This window comes from Lepisosteus platostomus, chromosome 1, assembly GCF_059453375.1.
Source record: "Lepisosteus platostomus isolate fLepPlt1 chromosome 1, fLepPlt1.hap1, whole genome shotgun sequence".
Lineage (NCBI taxonomy): Eukaryota > Metazoa > Chordata > Actinopteri > Semionotiformes > Lepisosteidae > Lepisosteus > Lepisosteus platostomus.
Window position 1 is genome coordinate 18537112 of NC_142611.1, and position 9576 is coordinate 18546687.

At 38.6% G+C, this 9576-nt stretch overlaps 1 pseudogene; it reads right to left on the bottom strand.

Moving 5' to 3' along the window:
- Positions 1–7112: 7112 nt before the first annotated feature.
- LOC148677799 (uncharacterized) lies at positions 7113–7920 on the bottom strand (annotated as a pseudogene).
- Between the last annotated feature and the right edge of the window lie 1656 nt (positions 7921–9576).

Consider the following 9576-nt stretch of genomic DNA (forward strand, 5'->3'; position numbering starts at 1 on the left):
CTTTACATCAATCCTGAAACATAATAAAAAAGACTAAATCAATGCATATGAGGCAAAACCGCATAAAACAAATACACAGTATATTTGAGTTATCATTAAACTCATGAAACATCTCCTGAGAGTCTCACAGTCCTAAATTAATCATATAACCCAAACAGGCAAAACCAGAATGAACTTGCAGAAATGAAACACAAGCAACTGGTCACACATAGAAACATTGTTGGCCTTGAAATTAGGAAAACCTGGCACTTCATGCATTATCTAAAAGCTAAAATCCATCTTGGAAATCCACTCAATAAAATCAATAAGCTCACCTTTTGCCGAGTGCATTTCAGAAAACATCATCAAGGCTGCATTCAGGGTAATCAAGGCAAAAGGATGAACTTTTCTTTAAATCCACCAAACAAGGATTGAGGTTACCTTATGATTTCAGAACCTGCGTGAAAAAGGCTTAGGTGCTTATGCTGACACATCACTTACTAGACAATGTGTGGGGAAGCAATGAAAAGGCAAACAAAATGTTAGAATACAGTATGTAGCCAAAAGAGCAGAAATGTAATCAAGGAATGTTACTTTCAAATTTAACAATGCAGTATGCACCAGTTAGAGCTCATTTAGAGTACTGTGTACCATGTTGGTAACCCCGATATAGAAAAGATATTGTTGCTCTGGAATAAGTCCAGAAGAAAAGGAATCAGATACATCCTGGAGCTTCGAGAACGCCTTACAGTCACAGGCTGAAGAAACTGAACCTTTTTAATTTTGTATAGAGTAGACAAAGAGGGGGCCTTACCCAATGCAGGGATTCAAAATTCTCAAAGGTACTGACAAGGTCAGCGCAGCAGATTCCTTCAAACTGAAGTGTGAAACATGAAACAGAGGTCATAAAGTGGGAAGTTCATTTAAAACTGGGAACAGGAGGCACTTCTTTATTCAAACAGTTGTTGGGGTATGGAACAATATCCCCAGCCATGTTGTTGTAGCTGATACCTTTAAGCCCCTGGATTAATCATCTACTAACTACCAAATGAGCTTGATGGGTCTATTGGCCTCCTCTCAATTTTAGCTGTTCTTATGATCGAAAGGGACTTCAGAATCACTGAGGTGCTGACACAATTAAATCCACTGTTCTATGCAAGGTACAGGACTGCACCATCTCCTACAACCATCTAACGCCTCCTCAAGGGTCCCCTGCGTGGGTGTTCCAAGAATACGTGGTTGTATTGCTTTAACTTACTGTATGCATCTTTTTTCCATTAAACTTCAAAGCAAGGATAACTGAAAGTCTTTTGTTCTTTTATAGATTATTCTTTCCTTCCTTCTGCCATCAAAAAGGACAAAAAAAGGACAAAATCTACAATCTTGTTTTAGAAAACCAGAAACAGTAGTTATCAAAACTATTGCAGCTACAGTATTACTCTTAAAACTCTCAAACTTCATCGATATATTGATGGCCCAGACGTTTACTTGGTTGCACTTGATACATGACTACCATCCTGGATTATCAATTTTTGTTCTACAGCCGCTGGAGCCATCAAGCCAAAATTTGGTAGGTTTCTTTTGAAACACAACAGCATTATTTTTTTCTTAGTTTTGTGCCTTTTTTACTATTTAGGAGGACTGATATTGGCCAATCAAAATCCACTGTAAAAATAATTTGTCCATAACTTTATAAATTTCCAGACATTGATAATACAGTATATATGTAGACGTACAAATAGCACTGTTGGCTCACATGGAATGGTCATGTACGGATTCTGTGTGGTTTGGAGAGATTTTAAATACTCTTCATATCAGGAACATTTAGTACATTTGCAAAACCTCATTTACATTACTCCCTCCTTCCAAGACTGATTCTATTTAAGGAAAAATGTTACATTTTGCTCTTAAAGGACAGCTCCTCAGTAACCCTTTGACTGATGTGATTCTTGACCTGTGTTATTAAAGTTATAAAATAAAGTTATTTCATTTCCACTAAAAAGAAATTGTAGACATGGAATTTCACAGAGCAATGGAAGTGCAAAGCTTCCACGAATGAATGAAGCTTATATTTAGCATGGCAGCCATATCATACTTCATGGTTTTTTTTAATCATTTTTTCCAAGATTGCAGGACAGGTGAATTTTGGAATCATGACAATTTTCAGAGTGTAATTGAAGTTCTTGAAGTCAGCCAAACAAGTAACAATGGCCACCATTATGTTCTTGGTGTTCCAGAGTTTTCGACAGTTGCCATTATAGTACTACAGCATGTTCAATTTATGTTTCCACTGGTTGCCATAGTGAGAGGAGTTCAAGAGTAATAGAGTCTATATAATGTGCTTGCAGTTGCACAGCATTCACTCATTTAATACATTGTTATTTTTAGATCCCTCACATCTTCTCCTGTACACAACAGCTATGAATCTGTAAAAATGTTTCCCTTTTAAAACTTGATATGTAAATAAACATATACTTAATAGACTAATAAAACATATTAAGACATATGATAAGATATAAGACATAAAACATAGACTAAATATACCTTTTTGGATTGCTTAAGTTTGAATAAGCTGTTAATGTAAATGGCCTATAGGTGGCACCATGATAGGAAAGCAAAATATTGTCACATGCAAAAGTGAAGAAAGTGTTAGGGGGGTTAGCCTAAACTTTAGCTACTCTAAACTATTAGCTTCAGTTATTGCTGTATGATCAATGCCTTTAATTTAAAACCACTCTAAAGTGTATTTATACCATTTCTAATATATTACAGTTCAGCAATTATTTTGAATATAAGTCACCTTATTTAAAATACCTCAAATAAATTAAATTATAACGAAGCTAGAGGCCACACCTAATGCAAACCATCCAAGCGATACTCAAATGTCCTGAAATATATGATGTGACTATCTAAAGCAGTACATCAGTGGTCTATTTGATTAAAGCAAAAGCGCATGATGAAGGATTTCTCTTTGGCTGAGACACACAGAGATGCTGTTTTTAAAAATAAAAAAGACATATCAGATGGTTGTAAACTATCCCCATTCTTTAACTGAACAGGTAAAAAATATATAGAAAATCTGCAGATCCATGGTTCTCCAGTAATGAACTTGGCTACCACTGGTGAATTACAAGGAAACAGACAAGCCCTGAATGTTAATTCACTGGAATAATGGCTTAACAAGTTTGTCTTTAAAAAAAACAGGACACTGACAGTCTTCTGTTGTTGTGGTTCACATCTCTGTTAATCAGATAGTTGAGACGGGCACCAAGTGTACTGAGTGAGTAGTTGCCCTAACAGTCACAGTCTTTTAATTTCTTGTTTGTTTATGAAACATTTAAAATATCAAGGGGAAAAATCATTTTTGAATGCCAAGAAAACATTAATGTAACTATCATTAGACCCTAGCCAGTTCAGTGCTCAAAACATTGATTGATAAGTTACTCCCACGGCACAACACAGAAAGTATCTCCATTAGTTGACTAATGTGCTAATGTGCTGAGCTACTGATCTTTTACTTCTGCATTTAAAATTCCCGTTTTGCAAATGTCTTGCCAGTATGCTATCATTATGATGCAATTTAAAACTCTTGTGAGGTCTCTAAAGTAATCATTTGGAACATAATTCTGATAATGAAAGGAATGCCTTTTGGAAAAAACTGTTTGGCAGAGGCATTTAGTGTTGCTCAGGCACTTAAGGTGTTTGATTAATGGGCTAAAAATCCTGCTCTTTTTATACTTACAGAATAAATACTGTATACACAAATGCTTACAGCAGTTTTTTATCACTGGGACTATATACAGTTGTAATATTAAGAAGTATTCTAATATGCCTCAACTGTATTGTGTGTATTCATCTAATCCTGCTGTTATTGAGAAAAAGACACTCAAGTGATTTACCTTTATGAATCACTAATGACATTAATGCATGCTACCTACTTCATTTTCAAGTGGTAATCAGTGCTAATACAGACAAAATCCCTGAAAACACTTTAGAGCTTGCAAGGGCCATTTGAAAATATTTTGTTAATGAACGGTTTTGACAAAGTATTAATAAACTGACATAAATGCAATAATAACTAACCTCTACTGTACATTAATTGCATAGTGACAAAACCGTTACTAATCCTGATTATTTCTGGGACCTGGGAAAAGTAATGTTCTTCCCACCCAATGCACTCTGAACAGGACTAGAGCACCAAATTCTCATAATGCTTGTCCCTTTAGTAACTCACCACAATTTACTTTAAGACTTTACTCCATTGTCAACTATTCACCAATACAGACACCAAAAAACACAGACTCAATACAGACACCAATAGTACACAGTACAGAAACCCATGGCTCAGTACAGATGCTACACACAGCTCAATACAAATGCCTAACGTGCAGTACAGACTCACACAGCTAAATACAGACACACACAGCTCAGTACAGATACTGTACCTCCACTGCAGTACAGAGACACACATCTCAGTATAGACACCTAAAGACCATCACAGCTCAGTACAGACAGACACTGCAGTATAGACACACACACAAGCTTAGTACAGACACGAATATTGCAGTACAGACACTCACAGCTCAGTACAGACACACACAGCTCAGTACAGATACTGTACCTCCACTGCACTACAGAGACACACATCTCAGTATACACACCTAAAGACCATCACAGCTCAGTACAGACAGACACTGCAGTATAGACACACACAAAAGCTTAGTACAGAAACGAATACTGCAGTACAGACACTCACAGCTCAGTACAGACACACACAGCTCATGACAGATACATCCACTTCAGTACACACATCTCAGTATAGACACCTATAGACACTCATAGCTCAGTACAGACAGACACTGCTCAATGCAGGCACACATATAATAATACACATACTTGTAACAATACAGAAAAGGTAGAGATATTACTATATTAAAAAAATAGTATTATAATATGAACATAATGACACTAGGTTCATTTGACATCTCAGTGTGAGCTCATTGTATTGTGTTCTGTTGCCAATAGTCTCTGTCACATCTAATGACAGTTTTACATCCTGTGGTTTCAAATGACTGCTGTACTGTTATCAAAGGGGCTGGTTCATTCTCATTTATACTTGTGAAGAACTAATGTTTTGCAAGCTTTCTTGTAATTTCTTTTTAATTTTCATTTAATTTCACTATTTTTCGTTCTTTTGCCCCACTTGGATCATTTTGTTTCATTGCTTTTGGCTCCTGACTAACTCTACCTACAGTACAGTAGGTATGCTATAACATAATTGCGAGCAAGACTGATAATGTGTGTGCATCATGTTTGAAAACATTTCGACTGACCAATAGCCCTAGTGAGATTGCTCATGTATGGGAGTCATTAAAAATACTACCTATGAGTGCAAGTGGAATAGCTAATGTGCAAAAGGCAGGCAAGCTTTTGAAAACTAGTTGTTGTTGGATTTTATATTTTTGCTCTCATATTACAGACGAAAACCACCTGTCGGGACGGTTCTGAAGTAGGGGGCCTTAGGCAATTTCTGTCTAGGCAAGACTGTAAGCAAGACATTCCCTGCCCAAAGCAAAACCCAGCCTCTACCTTAATCCTAGGGTTAGGAGTATGTAATAATTTGTATAACTATTTGAAACACCCTTGCAGTTTTTCCCAACAGCTAAGACACATTTCCTCAAATGAGGTTCCATTTTCCCAAACCTATAAACGCAAAACCAAAAACACACACTGATCTGTACAAACCTCAAACTTATATGACCAAATCAAACACTCTACTCAAAAACATGTTATCTTCGATCTAAATCTACCTTTACCTTCAGATGGCACACAAAAGCCATCAAATACACAGACCCCACTGAATACCTATTACACACTGGTGAGATGTATTAGAAAACACTACTAGAAAAACCTGTTACTGCAATGAATCAGGAACCATATGTTTTTTTCAGAACAACCTCTAAACATTTTGAACTTTGCAACATCATGCTACTGCAGTCTACATAAATTACAGTTTTTCCTGATTGGATACACACATTTCTCAGAATACAACACCAGTTTTCCAAAACTATATACACAAAGCCCATTTTCAAATACCACATTTTCAAAACCTTAAACACACAAGGAAAAACTCACGACTAACTGTAAAACTCTACACACAGCCCTCAAAACCAAATAATTCAGTCAGAATCACACACACATACAGCATATTCATAGCTCACACTGAGCACTGAATAAGACATTGTGCTGCAAAACACAAAACTCTCTCTTCAAAATTAAATATGAATGAACAAAAAACACAAAGACTACAGAACCAGCCACTACAGAATAACCTCAGTTTATTTACATTTCAAAATCACAGAATCACAGAGTTTGATCACCAGCCCCCAAAAAATAGTATGACGGATCCATCCTTGACAAGCCTCTGATATCACCACAGGCTGCATGCATTGCCTCAAGAAGGGTCACCTGTTGGTGTGGGTTCCAATCATATACGATACCTTCCATGCTAACTGGAAAAATATTCTTCAATTTGATTGAGAAATGGGGAGTAGGGTGGAAGGAAGATCATTTGTATGTGTGGGTGGGTGGTGAACCATTCTGTTACAATGCGTAGTTCCCGACCCTATGCAGACGGTATAATCCGGAAGTAAGTGGAAAATGACAACAGGGAGGAGACGACGAGGATCAGGGCAGGGTGACAAACACAGGGGCGTGACGACAGTGAACCGGTGCTTGCAAGGCGTGGCCATGGCAAACAAGTCCAAGTGAGTCCAAGGAGAAATCCAGGGCAAAGTCCAAGGTCCAAATCCAGTAGATCCATCCGCAAGGAAAACAAGACACAGTTAAAAACCGGAACGGGATCAGGTACAGGGATGGGGAATAAAAACAGGATGACGAGGCCAGGCGCTCTGAACCCCGGACTCAGCTGGGTCAGGACGCCGATAGGAGACCTATGCCCTCAAGCTGCGGATGTAGGGCGACTTGGTGGTAGGCGGGCCTCCGGGCGTCCGTCTTCCAATGCAGAGCCAGGAGTAGCAAGAGCACCCGGCTTATATAAGAGGAGCAGGATTGGGCAGGTGCACATAATCAACTAAAATGTGAAAGAGCCAGAGTGCCCTTAAGAGGAGGGCTTACGATCGTGACGCATTCTTGAATGACCCCTGCTCGTGGAAGCTGACATTATCCCATATTACAGCATAGGTAGTGTGGTCTGTGGTCCTATGTTGTCTCACTGGGGTTGGGAATAAAAGATCATACAGTGCATTGAGGAATTCCAGAAGAAGTGTTGTGTTGTGTGGGCCAATTGTGACATGGCAATGGCTGACCCATTGAAGACTGATAGCAGCACACATGGTTACATTCTCCCCACCTTTGGCCAGGGACCTCAACTGTTGCTCTGTGTCCTATGATGTTCCTTCCTCTATGACGCCTTTTGGCCACATTGAATCCGGCCTCGTCAGTATAGACATATTCGACTGGGTTAGCATTTCCATCAAGCTCAAGGATTCTCTGGATGAAGACATGACCTTGTAAGAACCACAACATAGTGAATATGTAAAGTATTGTAAAATGATATACTCACTTGTACATACGTGTATCGCATCTCTTTCATACAATCAGAGTTCCTCTCAAATGGAACTCGATCTATTTGCTTCATGCTCACCCTGTGTCTTCTCAGCACACGATCAATAGTGGATATGGCAACATTCCTTATGTTATTGAATATACTTTTGTCCTCTATGCTACGTGTCGGATTTCCCTAAGACTAATGCCATTATTTACCGACACCATATTGACAATTTCAGCTTCTTGTTCTTGATTCAAGAAGCGATTTCTCCCGCCATTAGATGGTCTTCTCTGAATTCTGCAATGGAGATTTTGGGCACACTCTGTCTTCCAGACAAGGTTTAAAAGTGACAATATCACCCCGGTTGCCATTGGAGGATAATTATACATGAGCAAATAGCTGGTAATACCAGTGGACTAAAGGTATTTATGCAACTCACTGAGTTAATAAACCAGAAAAGATTGGCAGAGGTAGGAACTGCCACTCAACACATGAACAAAAGTCAGTGTGTTTTAAGACATGTTGGAGATTTGTCCTGGAAGGACAGAGAGAGAAGGTGCTTTCAAGTTCAGCTAGAGCTCAGAAAATCTAAGTTCTGTACTGTTTCCATACAGTCTTATGTCTTATGTTTTATGTGTTTAAATCAGAAAAGTATAATCAGGACTTATCGTACAACCTTTGATTACATCAGTGCATCTGCAAAGGTGTAATTGGAGCTTAGAGTGCTGAGCACATTACAGAAGGGTCATCACACCCTCTGCTTAATCCAGACCTCTACTGCACCAGAGGACCTGGTCTTTTGGTGCGGCTGAGTTATCTACTGTCTAGGGAGTAATGTTATGTGCCCACAAGCAACTGACATTGAATCCCAGCAGGAACAGGCACAGCTACAGACATATCACAAAAGCACCAAAATGGCCTCTCTGACTTCATCATACTCCAGAGTATGATCATATGTACGCAGTAGATTTTATCTAAAAACATAAAGAATAAATACAGGTGAAAAGCAAGCCATTGCTAGAATCTTCTGATTTATATCCATGCCTGCAGCATGGCTCTTCCAACTTGAGGAGTTGTGCTGGGGTTTCCTCAGTCAGATAGGTGAACTGCAGAACACCATCTACTGTATAAGAGTACACTCAGTAAAGTACAACTTAAATTGTACTTTATTGAGTTGACTAAAATTACATGTACAATTATACATATTATACACTGTCTGCAGTATGTACTGTATCTGTACATGACGTGTGCAAATACTTTCTGTACCCACGCCAAGATGTCCTCAAAATTAGGAAGAAAAAGATTAAATTCAGCAAATAAATGTAATATGTAATGTAATTCCAAGAGCTGTATAATTACATATCCAGTGGACACTAAAGCAAAATGGAAGCAAAAAAGGCTCTGCTAAAGGTAGAAGAAGGAATTACAGGAGAGATATTTAAGAGAGACTGAGGAAGTAGGAGAGGGAAGTGTAGTAAGTGAAATTCAGTGGCCTCTACTGACACAGTAATCCAGAAACTCTGCATTTGTGGAACTGGGGTCTTTGCATCACTAAACTGAAGAGCACTACCTGACAAAGAAGGGCCATAAAGAATTGATATCCAGACACACACACGCACTTAATGGTGTGCTTCAGAAAAGACTGATCTACTGTACTGAAAGCAAGGAAAACACCATCTGCAGAAATTCATCGCAATGCTTAAACTATGGAAGTCTGTTGTAGAGGCAACTTGGTAGGACAGTGTTATAGGCAGTGAACTAATAAAGTGACATATTCAATACAAGCTATTCTTACTGAAGGCTCAGATTAATCTGGCTCCATCATAAATTTCTGAACTCCTTCATGTACTGCATACACTTCTTCCCATAGGCTCTGTTCAGTTGAGGCTGGTCATTTGTTTATCGTACCTAGGACTACATGTAGGACTACTGGTGACCATGTTTTTTCCGTGTTTGCGCCCATTTATACAATACCCTTCCTGTGACCCTTTGAGAGGCAGATTGTTTGACTGTTTTAAATCTACACT